At 37.3% G+C, this 13,208-nt stretch overlaps 1 protein-coding gene across 1 annotated transcript in view; it reads right to left on the reverse strand.

Annotated features, from left to right (window-relative positions):
• Positions 1-13,006, reverse strand: part of IL6ST (interleukin 6 cytokine family signal transducer) — a 49,178-nt gene extending 36,172 nt beyond the window's left edge. Inside the window, exon 1 of the mRNA XM_067730706.1 lies at positions 12,867-13,006. The gene's annotated coding sequence lies outside the window, so the exon portion shown is untranslated. The remainder of the gene's footprint in view (positions 1-12,866) is intronic.
• Between the last annotated feature and the right edge of the window lie 202 nt (positions 13,007-13,208).

A 13,208-nucleotide genomic window follows, 5' to 3' on the forward strand; every position in this document is an offset into this window, starting at 1 on the left:
AACACATGTACAAGGTTATTCACTACAGCATTCTTTTTTTTTTTTTCTTTTGCGGTATGTGGGCCTCTCACTGTTGTGGCCTCTCCCGTTGCGGAGCACAGGCTCCGGACGCGCAGGCTCAGCGGCCATGGCTCACGGGCCCAGCCGCTCCGCGGCATGTGGGATCTTCCCGGACCGGGGCACGAACCCGTGTCCCCTGCATCGGCAGGCGGACTCTCAACCACTGCGCCACCAGGGAAGCCCTACAGCATTCTTTTTAATAGTAAAAGGCTGAAGCAACCTAAATGTTCATGAATAAGGGACTAGGTAAATTATGGCATATCCAAACACAGTATACATGTAGTCATTAAAAAAATGTACAGATATAGAATCATATCTAAAATACATTGCTACGGTACACAACAGTGTATTTGTTATTTATGGGCAAAAACACAACAAAAAAGGCAAAACATATACTCATTTCCTTATATGTGCATAAAACATCTCTAGAAGGATAAAAATTCAAATACTGGCTGTTTGAGACACTAGAGCGGGAGGGAGATTCTACAGTGTGCTCTTTATACCTTTTCCAATGTTGTACCCTGTGGCTTCAGTACTTAGAAAATAGAAAATAAATATAATTTAAATAAAAAGTACTTAATGTGTATCTCTCCAAGATAAAACTACTAACTTCTTGATGAGGGCTTCATAGTACTACACTTGAAACATAGTATTATTTTACAAAATATAAATACTTTTATACTCCCTAACCAGGTAACAGTCACTCTATAACAAAATAATTTGATAATGATTTGCTTAGACTGTCTCAGGTAAAGCTATAAAGGAACTAAGGTGCAGGATGCATTTTCCTCCACCTATTTTATTCCTTACTTCCCAACTTTAAATAGTCCCAGAGTCGAAAAATCTACCACATCATTCAACTGTTCATCAAAACAACAGAACAGAGAAATATCTGAGCATGTTGGTAGAGTGGTATGTGGTCATGTCATCCTGACCACCTACCTTACCAAGTACCTTGTTCACACTGTAGAGAGGTTTCTTTATAGTTCTGAAAACTGGCAATCTTTCTATTTATGTACTATAGTCTTATAACAAAACTCTGAAACAAGAAGTCCCATGAAAGTATTTATGATTACTTCAAAGCAATTAGATTTATGTGAGCAGTGCCATGAAACACAAGTAAAAGGAAAACAGGCAAAGGTACGTTTCGCATTTTAAGTTAGAAAGTAATGTTTCCTAATTTTTAAAGGATTGTCATTGAAATGTGATAAAGGAACATCTATTAAGGAACTTGATATCATAGTCCAAACCTAAGAGATGGAGACACAATAGTATTGATACTATCTAAAATATTATATGCAATACAGTCCACTTCATTTGGGGGCTTATCTTGTTTTAAAATTGATTGAATTGATAGTACTCTGCTTATTTTTCCCCTTTCATTCTGTTGACAGCAAATAATCAATTTAAGATTCTATTATTAGCACTATCCTTTCTCCTCATCTCTTGCAGAATATTCTATGCATATATTATAAGCACATACTGTATATATTGATTTTCCTTGAAATTTGCATGTTATTTTGGAAGGTTCTATGAAGCCAAAACATGACCACTAACCACAGATACAGGAAAGGATTTTTTCAAGAACTGAGCAGTTGTTCTACAACAGCAATTCCTCAACTATGGTGGTTTCAATATGGTAATGTGTTGAAAGGAGGCATAAGGTGCATCATAAATAATTCACTACTATTAATGTTAAAGTAACAAAGTTTATGGATGATTTAGCTAAAAAATTAGAACAAATCCAAAGCTATCCTTATAGCTGTTCATTCTTACTTTAATTTCCATGGATGTTTTAAGTGGGAGAAAAAGTAGTGGAGTTTAATTGATAAATATTTAATAGTTTAACCCTTTATAAATTATTTTTATTCCTATGGATTGTGATTTTTGAGTTTTTTCCCTTTTAATTTGATAAAAAATTAGGATAGAATGAAAAAGAATAATAAATTTAGATTTACACTGCATGTGAGGAAGACTGTCAGTATAAACTTTATTACTATAGAAACAGTACTACTATAACTATAGAATAGTAGATGAATTACGACTGCCAAATAGAAGGCAAAGTAATATTTGTTGAATAAATAAGCTGAGCAGGGATCAGGATGGGGAAATTTCAACATGGTACCTTTTACATCATGTCATACACAGTAGTGTTATTATGGATAAATTCGCAAAAAGTCAGTCATGCCTACATTAACTGATTATCAAATTAATTATTTAAAAAGTTATCCAACTCTGTTCTATTCCATTAGTACTAATCATGAATTCATAATAACTAATACTTGTATACTATTTCACATTACACAAACTGCTTTCATGTAAATTATTTCACTTGATTCTCCTAATATCCTAGAGAAGCAGGTGGATAGGGTAGGGATCATTATTTTATTATTTTTTTAAAGGTTTTTTTTTTTTTTTTACAGTAGTTTTAAGTTTACAACAAAATTGAAAGGAAGGTAAGGAGATTTCCCACAGACCCTCTGTCCCCACACATATATAGCCTCTTGCATTATTAACATCACTTCTCACCAGAATGGTACATTTCACCAAGGATGAACCTACATTGACACACTATAGTCACCTAAAATCTCTAGCTTACTTTAGGGTTCACTCTTGGAATTGTACATTCTTGGGTTTGGAAAGGCAGGGATTAATTATTGGAACTTTACAAAAGAAAAAACAAAAATTCAGACAGGGTAAGGTACTTACCCAAATCACAAAATTAGTAAGTGAAAGAGCAGGGATCTGAAACTAGAGCAGGGATTTGAAACTAAGTCTTCTGCTTCTAAATATCATACTCTTACTCTTTTCATTGGGTCTCACTGTAGAGAGGAGAGTCTTGTTTAGAAAGATGGTTTTGACAATATATTTTATATGTGTACTTAAATTCCTGCCACCTACTGGTCTTTCAGGTTTTGAGAAAGCATCTCATTTTAGATATCTTCTGAGTTTCAGTATAAAGCACTCCCATAAACACTTGTATAAGAGTATTCAAGTATCCTAGTGTAGCTTTGCTACGTGCTTGGAAACATTATTGGCTCCCTCATGCTTAATCCAAACCTCCTTGATATCCATGTATGTCACAGACATGTGAAAGGAACATTTTGTTGAATCTGACAAAAGCAGTTAAAGCAAATCTTACACAAAATCATACCTTTTGTCTTACACTAGCAGTAAGTTAAGGCTACTGACTCCTCAACTGCCAAATTATTATATGCACACAGACGTAAAAATTCACTTTAAAATCTGCTCGGTATTAGGTTAAATTCTAGCATAAGGAGAGGTCATTCCTCTTTGAAATGTAACAAGATAACTTCAAACTCAGATAAGGAATTGAATCCCCCACTATTGTTTCACACACGTTAAACCTTTGATATAATTTAATAACATATAAGAAATTTAATCTATAACAAGGATATTTTTAAATGCAAAGAAAATACATAATTATTTTAAAACTTTCAAATGAACAGGAATTGACAATATGTCACGTGAAAATCCCCTATAATCCCATCAAGGTAACTGTGAACAATTTGGTGTATAATCTTACGAAAGTTTCTATGTGTATAACTTTATATTGTATAAATATATACTTTATCAGTCTACAAAAATGGGATCACAAAAATGTTCTGTAACTTTTTTTCCCTTAACACTATGTATTGGACATCTTTCTAAGTCAGTACATAAAGATAAATTCCTTGTAGTCTTTGCTCAAATTCACCTTCTCATACAAGTCTTTTCTGACTAGCCTATATTGCATATCCTCCCTTTCCTATTTTTTCTCACTAGCACTTAACCTTCTAAAATAGGCTGGCAAACATTTCTTGTAAAGGGCCAGATAATAAATATTTTAGGCTTTGTGGGCCTTCAGGTCTCTGTGGCAACTAACTAGTAAACTCTGTTTTTGGAGTGCAAAAGCAGTCAGTGACAGTATGTAAACAAACTGGCATGGCTGAGTTCCAATAAAACTTTATTTATAAAAAGGGAATGCATGCTGGATTTAGTCTGCAGACCATTGTTTGCCAATCCCTGTTCTAAAATACTATTTAATTAACTTATTTTGCTTATAGTCTGTTATGGGTTGAGTTGTGTCCCCGCAAAAGATATGTTGAAGTCCTAACCCCCAGTACCTCAAAATGTGACCCTGTTTGGAAATAAATCTGTTACAGATGTAATCAGATGTTAAGATGTCATACTGGGGGGCTTCCCTGGTGGCACAGTGGTTAAGAATCCACCTATCAATGCAGGGGACACGGGTTTGAGCCCTGGTCTGGGAAGATCCCACATGCCGTGGAGGAACTAAGGCTGTGTGCCACAACTGCTGAGCCTGCGCTCCACAACTACTGAGCCCACAAGCCACAACTACTGAAGCCCGCGTGTAGAGCCCATGCTCCACAACAAGAAAAGCCACCCCAATGAGAAGCCCGTGCACCACAACGAAGAGTACCCCTGCTCACAACAACTAGAGAAAGCCTGCGCACAGCAACAAAGACCCAATGCAGCCAAAAATAAATAAATAAATAAATTTATTAAAAAAAAAAAAAAGAAAAAGATGTCATACTGGAGTAGGGTGGGGCCCTACTACTATATGACTGGTGTCTGCTATGAGACAGAAATACACAGGAAGAATGCCATGTGACAACAGAGGCAGAGATTAGAATGATGCAGCTGTAAGCCAAGGTATGTCAAGGACTATCAGCTACTACCAGAAGTTATGAAGAGGCAAAGGATTCTATCCAGAGTCTCAGAAGGACTTTTGGTCTCCAGAAACTTAAAAGAATAAATTTGTTTTAAGTTTGTGGTACTCTGTTATAGCAGCCCTAGGAAACTAATACACTGTTGGTGTCCCCAAAATAGAATGTGAGCAGATGAAGTAGGAAATTTTGTATGTTTTGCTCCTTGCTATATTTCTAGTATCTAAAATCATACCTAGCACAGTTTAATTTGGGTCTTTTTCATATCTTCCATAACTCTACTTTTTGAACATATAGAACACAGTTATGGCAACTGCTTTAGTGTCTTTGATAATTATAATATGTGTCAGCTTTCGGTTAGTTTTGATTAACTGAATTTTCTCTAATACATATATTTTCATGCTTCTTTGCATACCTGGTAATTTTTGATTAAATGTCAGACACTGTGAATTTTACCTTGTTGCGTGTTGGATACTTCTGTATTCCTATTAAAGATTCTTGAACACAGAATCCTGTCCTGTTCCAGGACAAAGTTAACTTACTTGAAAACAATCTGATCCTTTCAGGTCTTGCTTTTAAAGATAAGTTGGGTGGGATTGGAGCAGTGCTTATTCTGGGACTAATTATTCCCTACTACTGACACAAGACCCTTCTGTGTACTCTATCCAATGTCTCATGAATCAAGATGGTTTCCAATCTGGCTGGTGAGGACAGGCACAATTCCTAACTAACCCTGTGGAATCATTAAGCACTGTTACCTCTAATCCTTTCATGAGCTTCTTTCTCAGCAGTTTCTTTTTTGTTGTTGTTTTTTTGTTTGCTTTGTTTTGGCTGCGCCTCATAGCATGTGGGATCTTAGTTCCCTGAACAGGGATCGAACCCACACCTGATGCAGTGGAAGTGTGGAGTCTCAATCACTAGACTGCCAGGGAAGTCTCGGTAGTTTCTTTATATGCATGCACTCAGCTAAATAACTGAAGGGGACTCTGAAGCTTTCAAGAATTCTGTTGTTTCAAGAGTTTCAAGATTCTCCAGTATTCTCTCCAGTATTCTCTCCAGTATTCTCCAGTACTCTTCAAAGAGTATCCACTGAGCTTAGCCTAGATTTCCCCAACCTCTGACATGGTTTGGAAACTCTCTCAAGGTAGTACGCTAGTTCAATCATAGGATCTACCTCATTTGTTTCCCATCTCACAAGATCATTGCCTTTCATCATCCAGTGTCCAGTGTCTTGATTATCACTGTTTTATGTATTTTTTCTGTTTTATGGTTGTTTCAGACATGAGGGTAAACCTTATCCTTGTTTCCCCGTTTCGGCCAGAAGTTGCAGAGTCATTTGGATAACAAATCAAACAAGGATTACACAAGAAAACTATTGTCAAACTATTATGAATTGGTGTGAAAAAACCTAAATAAAGCATTTGCAAATTTGTTCTAGCAATGTATTTAAAAGAAAAAAAAAGCCATAAATACTAACAAGTATTTTGCCTAAAAATACAAGTATGGTTCAACATGAGAAAAGATACCAATGTTATCCACTATATTTTCTAATAGATTAAAGACAAAAATAACACAATCATTCCACTAGATGCTTGAAAAGCATCTGATAATATTCAACAACTGTTCAGCTACAATTTTTAAATAACAACAAAGTATTAGAAAACTAGACTGAAAGAGACCATCTTTATATTCATGAAGTAGATAAGAGGATGGACTCTGTAATCAGACTGCCTGTATTCAATCCCAGCTCCTCTATTTTTTGTAAAACATCTTAGGCAATTTATTTAATATCCCTAATTTTCATTTTCCTTATCTGTAAAATAAGGATAACCCCACGACCTACTTTCGTAGGACTTCTGTCAAGATTAAATAAGGCAGAGGGGGGCTTCCCTGGTGGCGCAGTGGTTGAGAGTCCGCCTGCCGATGCACGGGACACGGGTTCGAGCCCCAGTCTGGGAAGATCCCACATGCCGCGGAGCGGCTGGGCCCGTGAGCCATGGCCACTGAGCCTGCACATCTGGAGCCTGTGCTCCGCCACGGGAGAGGCCACAACAGTGAGAAGTCCGCGCACCGCAAAAAAAAAAAAAAAAAAAAAGTCAGGGGAGGGGAGAGGGTAAGCTGGGACAAAGCGAGAGAGTGGCATGGACATATATACACTACCAAATGTAAAACAGATAGCTAGTGGGAAGCAGCCACATAGCATAGGGAGATCAGCTCGGTGCTTTGTGACCACCTAGAGGGGTGGGATAGGGAGGGTGGGAGGGAGACACAAGAGGGAGGAGATATGGGGATATATGTATATGTATAGCTGATTCACTTTGGTATAAAGCAGAAACTAACACACCATTGTAAAGCAATTATACTCCAACAAAGATGTTAAAAAAAAAAAGATTAAATAAGTCAGTATACACCTAGTGCAGTGTAGTATACATCTGCTGCATACTACATACTCAGTAAATGCTAACAGCTGTTATCAGTGCAGCTCTTGGTGTTGCTGCCACAGTACTTTATCAGAAACCTATAGTAAACATCATATTTAAAGATAAAAATTAGAGGCATTCCTATTAAGGTCAGGATTCAAACAAGATGCTTGATGTCATCACTTATTCAACATTGTTCTAGAAGGCTTAAACAAAAATATAATAAACAAAAAACAAGATACAAAAATGGAAAAAGAAAAACTTGTGGATGATATGAAAACAAAAAGAATCAAATAACAAACTACTAGAACCACTGAGAGTTTAACATAACAGCTGAACAAAAGATCACCAAAAAACCCCTCTCTCAGCAATAACCAGTTAGAAAATGTAATAGAAAAAAATCCTATTGACAATAGCATCAAAAACTAAACTATATCTAGGAAAAACAATTAAATCAGAACAATGCAAATAGTTTATGGAGAAAACTATAAAACTTTACTAAAAAGTTCATTAGTAAGACTTAAATATCATGGAACAAATATATATATATATATATATAGAGAGAGAGAGAGAGAGAGAGAGAGGGAGAGAGGGAGAGAGAGGGAGAGATATCAGTTCTTCACAAATTTATATATCAATGCAATACAATTTTAATCTAAATTGCAAAGTGGTTTACTTTACAAACCAATTTAAAATTTCACATAAAATATTAGAAAATGGCCCAAAGCCAATTTTCAAAAAGAAAAAACAGAATACTTGATGTACCATCTATTAAGATATACTATCAAGTTATAGTAATTAAAACATGGCATTGGCATAGGAATAGAAAATTAAATCAAGTACAAAACAAAAAGTACAGAAACAGACCCAAGTATATATAAGAATTTAATATCTTATGGAAAAAAAAGCTACTGGTATCACTGGGGAAATAAAGGACTATTTAATAAATAGTATTGCGACAACTGTCTTCACAAGCAAAAAAATAAAGAGCCCTACTTCATCACAGATACATACACTCCAGATTGATTAAGGACATAAATGTAAAAGTACAATTGTAGGACTACTAGAAGAAAATACAGAGTATGCTTATGACCTTATAGTTAGAGCAGGTCTTTTACAAATTATCTTTGACTGTCTGAGATCTATGAAAAGGTTTAAAGAGTACTTGGATGACCATCCATGTTCTCACCATAGCTTAAGAAATAAAACATTACAAATAAAGTTTAAGCCAAATAAACAGTTCTTGCCCTTAAGAAGTTCAGTTTAGAGAGGTGGAATATGTACAGGGTGCTACAGGAGTAAAAAGAATACCCAATTCAGACAGGGTCCAGGACAGCCCATCATGAAATAAGAGTAAAGGTTTTCTGGACAGAGGGAGTAGCATACACGTGAACTATACACCATCTTTGACTCTATAACTGTAGATTACCAATGGCAAAATCTCAGAGCATGCCAGTCTACAAACCAGAGCTGTGCTGTCTGAAACACTTTGTGTTAGGGGGAGTGCGTAGGGGAACACATACAACAGAACACCCAAACAAAAACAGATTGTGCAGAAGACCAGTATGAAATGCATTATTCAGAAGTAATGATAAAACTAATCTACCTTAGAGCAAAGGGTGAAACTGATTAATTTGGATCAAGAGCAAATGAAAATTTGGAGGCTGAATATTCAAATTTTAACAGGGCAACAGATTTATTGTGCTGAAAGGAATGAAGCTCTTGCTATGGATACGTATACATTCAGCTTTAAAACAATAATCTATACTATAGCCACGTTTCAAGAGATGTAGCTTTCTTACTCATGTCAATTGGCTAACACTTCTCATTAAATCTCACTAAGATATACTAGATAGAATAAAAAAGAGATTGTAGCCATTGTGACAATACCACAAGCATTTCTGAAGCATTTCACATTGTTGACCACCTCTGCTTTCTGAATTTCTCATATCTCTTGGTTTCTATGTAACCATATCATGTGGTTATATTCTTTCCTTTATTTACTTTACTGAATTCTCTGCTAGGTTTTATCTTCTGGCTATGAATGTACCCAAAAGTATTTGGCGTCTACTATTCTTTTAAAATACCAACTTCTTCAAAAATGTATGACTTCAACTACTACCTTCACACAAAATAATTTCAAATATTCTGAGATCTTTCTTCTAATTTCAGTTATGTATCATCATCTTGGATATTCTGTCTCTGACTCAAATAAGTTTAACAGGTCTAAAAACAACGTACACATATACATACACATACTCATGCCCACATAAATACATAAATGCATGCACTTAAAAAAAAAAAATCACAGTGCTTTTTCCCCCCATCTAAAAACACTCACCCTTCTTGAATTTCCTACCACGATGGGGTCCATCATTGTCTCTTGCCTATCCATTACATTCTAGCTTTTCTCAGTTACAAATCTTATTCAGTCTTCCTTCATGATCCTTCCCACTTGTTTTTTCTTTTCTACCCTCCACCATGACCAACCTAATTTAGGCACTGCTCACCTCAATACTTATAACTGCTTCTAGTCTCTTTTTTCCCTCCAAATCATTCTGAACATTATTATTGATGGATGAAATCTCTCTAAGCATACTTTAAACTTGTCACTCTTTTCCTCAAAAGCTTTTTAAAAAGGGTGAATAATAATGCCAAATATTTCAGCTATTTAAGAACGTAAAAATTTGGTTTCAGTGTGCCTGCCCAATCTATCTTCTTCAATATTTAAGTCTATTCTAAAAAAACCCAAAACCCTCTACTCAGATTTTGCCCTCAAGCTCTAGAGAAAACAGCGAGCAATCTGGTTTCTACTCAGATCATGCTGAAATTATTTTTGTAGTTTCCCAAATGCAAAGCAAATATTTAAGCTCTTCATTTTACTTGACTTCACCATGCCATACACAATTTGGTCTTACCTTTTATCATGCCCTACCAGCTACCCCTACAGACTTTAAGCTCAAGTCACAGCAAACTACTAGACTTTCTCTAACACACTTTACTATTTCAGAGTTTGGGCTTCTACAAATGCTATTCCTTGGCTCTAGAATGTCTTTCTCCAAACTGTTCTGCACTGTCTATATCTCAGATGAAACATCATCTCTTCTGTGGAATTCCCCCCAACCCCCACAAACATCTTTGCTCCCAATGCACTTGTATACAGTTCCCTGACAGGATTCATAACACTGTATTGTAATTTTTGTTTATATGTCTTGATATCCTGAGAATCTAACATACTCTAAAGCACATAGTGGACAATTAAGAGTGGGTTTTAAAAGACCTTCTGGAATGGCCATATTATTCTAGTTAACTGTCACTCAAGTATACTATATGAAGAGGTAGTATATTTACCATCCTTAGGAGCTCAGATTCTGAAGCCAGGCTGTCTAGGTATAAATTCTGGATCTACCACTTAATAGCCGTGTGGCACTGGGAGAGTTAATTAAGCTCTCTATGCCTGGGTTTCCTTCTTTATAAAAGGAGAATAGTAAGATCTACTTCATAAGGTTATGAAGATTAAATGAATTAATATAAGCAGAGTGTTCAAAACAGTGACTGACAGAAAATAAGTATTATACATATACTGACTATTATAATTACTATACCTTGATTATTTATGACCCTTTCCACATATACCTCTATTGGAATGGGCTCCTTTCATTCTTCCCTTTATCCAAATCTTACCCAGGTTTCAAGGCTGACCTCTGTTAAATCCTTTCATCCTTTCAACTCTTAAATGGTTACTCCCTAATTTAAATACCTATAGCATCTTCTGTATCACTCTGCATATAATGAAAACTGCCTTGCATACTTGTCATTTTTCACAAAATGTCTACCCAATTTCTGTAAACTCTTTGAAGGTCCTAAGGACGACTCATGCATCTTTGTCCGTTCCTACAGCAAGTACTAAGTGCTTAGTGTTTGTTATGTAAAATAATAAAGCTCAGTAGAAACTTCAACTCTGATCAAAATGTCTCTGCAATCAAAGAAATGGAGAAGACTGTGAGAACATTCCATGCTTCTCTAAGAGCCAAGCTGCAAATGTATTAGCGCCAGGGAATTCTGACTCCCATTAAAATAAGCTGTTCTGAAATAGCTTCTGGGAGAAAAAAACCCTCCCTACAGAAGAGTTTTGGGGAGTTCTTAAGTTCCCAAACCAAATTGTAGCAGTGGATCCTCTATGAGAAATGTGTTAACATGACACAGTGACTGATTGAGAGCACAGGATTTGCAATTACATAGATCTAGGTTTCACAGGGACCCTGAGCTTCAATTTCCTTCTCTATAAAGTGGGTATTGTAACACCTACTTCACAGGTATATGATAATCGACATCCACCCTAATGTTTAACTGAAATGCAAATTCCCTTGAAAAAATTTTAAATAAACTGAAAACACGGCAATTCGTAAATAACTGAACACATTTTTCATTACCTAAGAAAATGTATTAAATTAGCTGTGTATTTATAATATTCTAAATTACCTATGAGAAAATTAAACAAGTGTTGTCAATAATATGGAATTGGGATGAAAGAAAAGTTGTACTACAAAATTCATCCTCCCTTTCTGACACTTTCTCCATCCTGTAAATTTTTTCTTCCACTTGTGATTAAAAACAAGTGTTCAAAATTGTCCCCAAAGAGAAATATTTGGAAAGCACTATTTAACTTAATAGCAAGTTGGTTCTAACATTGTAGTATTCCAGCTTACAGTTAAAAAATACTTCCAAATAGGAATTAACATGAATTTAAGAAATTATGATAATGGCGAATAGCTCATACGATGATCTGAGTAATTTCAAATTAAGAGTTGTTCCAACTTGAAGCTGGCAGTCACACAGTCTAAAGGGTTTGTTTACAGCACTGACTAAACCAAACACTCCAATCTTTTAGAATATTCATCCTGGCATTCTAACAAATAATTATTTTAAAGCAGTATAATCGCTGAAATGCCCAATACTACACAAATTAAACCGAAATGGGTTTCCTTCTGAAGAAAAAAAGAAAAGAACAAAAGTGGCAGGTCTTATTTTTAAGCTGTGATTTTTTTTCAGTTTGAAAAAATACTGAAAAACAGAACCTTGCTACTTGGAATCATCTTTAAACTTGGGGGAGCGGGTGAGAGAATTTAAAAAGACAGAATTCGGCGCCTTTACGATACAGTGGTATGCGGGGTTCATTAGGGCCAGGCCATGTAAGCGATCAAAAGAAGAAAAGAGACATTAGCTTGGAAATTATATAAGTATGGTATAACTTTCAGCAACGTTGAAACGTTACCATTTAAGTATGAAAAGATGGCTTTGGGGAAAGAAAATTCACCTTCGAGTTGAAAATGAAGGGTCAAGTGCGGGACTAGTGGAATTTAAGGGGAGATGGAAAGAGGACTGGGGAAAAAGTGGGGATTTGGTAACCAAAAAGGGGTATGGTTCAGAAGGGCGTGTGTGTGTGTGTGTGTGTGTGTGTGTGTGTGTGTGTGTTAAAGTTGTGGAGATCAAATTCGGAGGTGTGGGAACAGGGAGAGGAAGGAATGTGGGGATTTCCAGGCTGGGATAACAAGAAGTTTGGGGCGCGCGCTGTCGGGGCGCCCCTCTCCCGGAGAAGGGTGGCCCCCTCGAGTGCCAGGTCCCCTGGCCGCCCCGACGCAGCCCTCCCCCTCCCGCTACACGGCCCTTCAACTCGACCACGGCCCCTCCTCACCTAAAGGCCGCGGTGACTCGCTTCTCCGCGTGTCCACAGTGCACGTCCCCCTCGGCGCCAGGCTGGGCCGGGCCCTTCGGCCGGCAGCCGCGGGCCCCAGCTCAGCTGCGTCCGTGCGTTCCCAACGGGGCTCCGCGGGCCTGTAGGCTCCTCGCCCCGTCCTCGGGTCACTCCCGGCTCCTTCCCGCAGACGCGGCACGCGGCCCTCCTCCCGCGGCGGGGCGACGCGCCCCCTGACCCCGCCCCGCGGCGCTCCGTAACGCCCCGCCCACGGACTTGGGATCTGTAAGCTGATTGGCGCCCGCGAGACCCGACGCGCGCCGGCATTGGCTCAGCGGCTGC

This window comes from Pseudorca crassidens, chromosome 3, assembly GCF_039906515.1.
Source record: "Pseudorca crassidens isolate mPseCra1 chromosome 3, mPseCra1.hap1, whole genome shotgun sequence".
In the NCBI taxonomy this organism is placed as follows: domain Eukaryota; kingdom Metazoa; phylum Chordata; class Mammalia; order Artiodactyla; family Delphinidae; genus Pseudorca; species Pseudorca crassidens.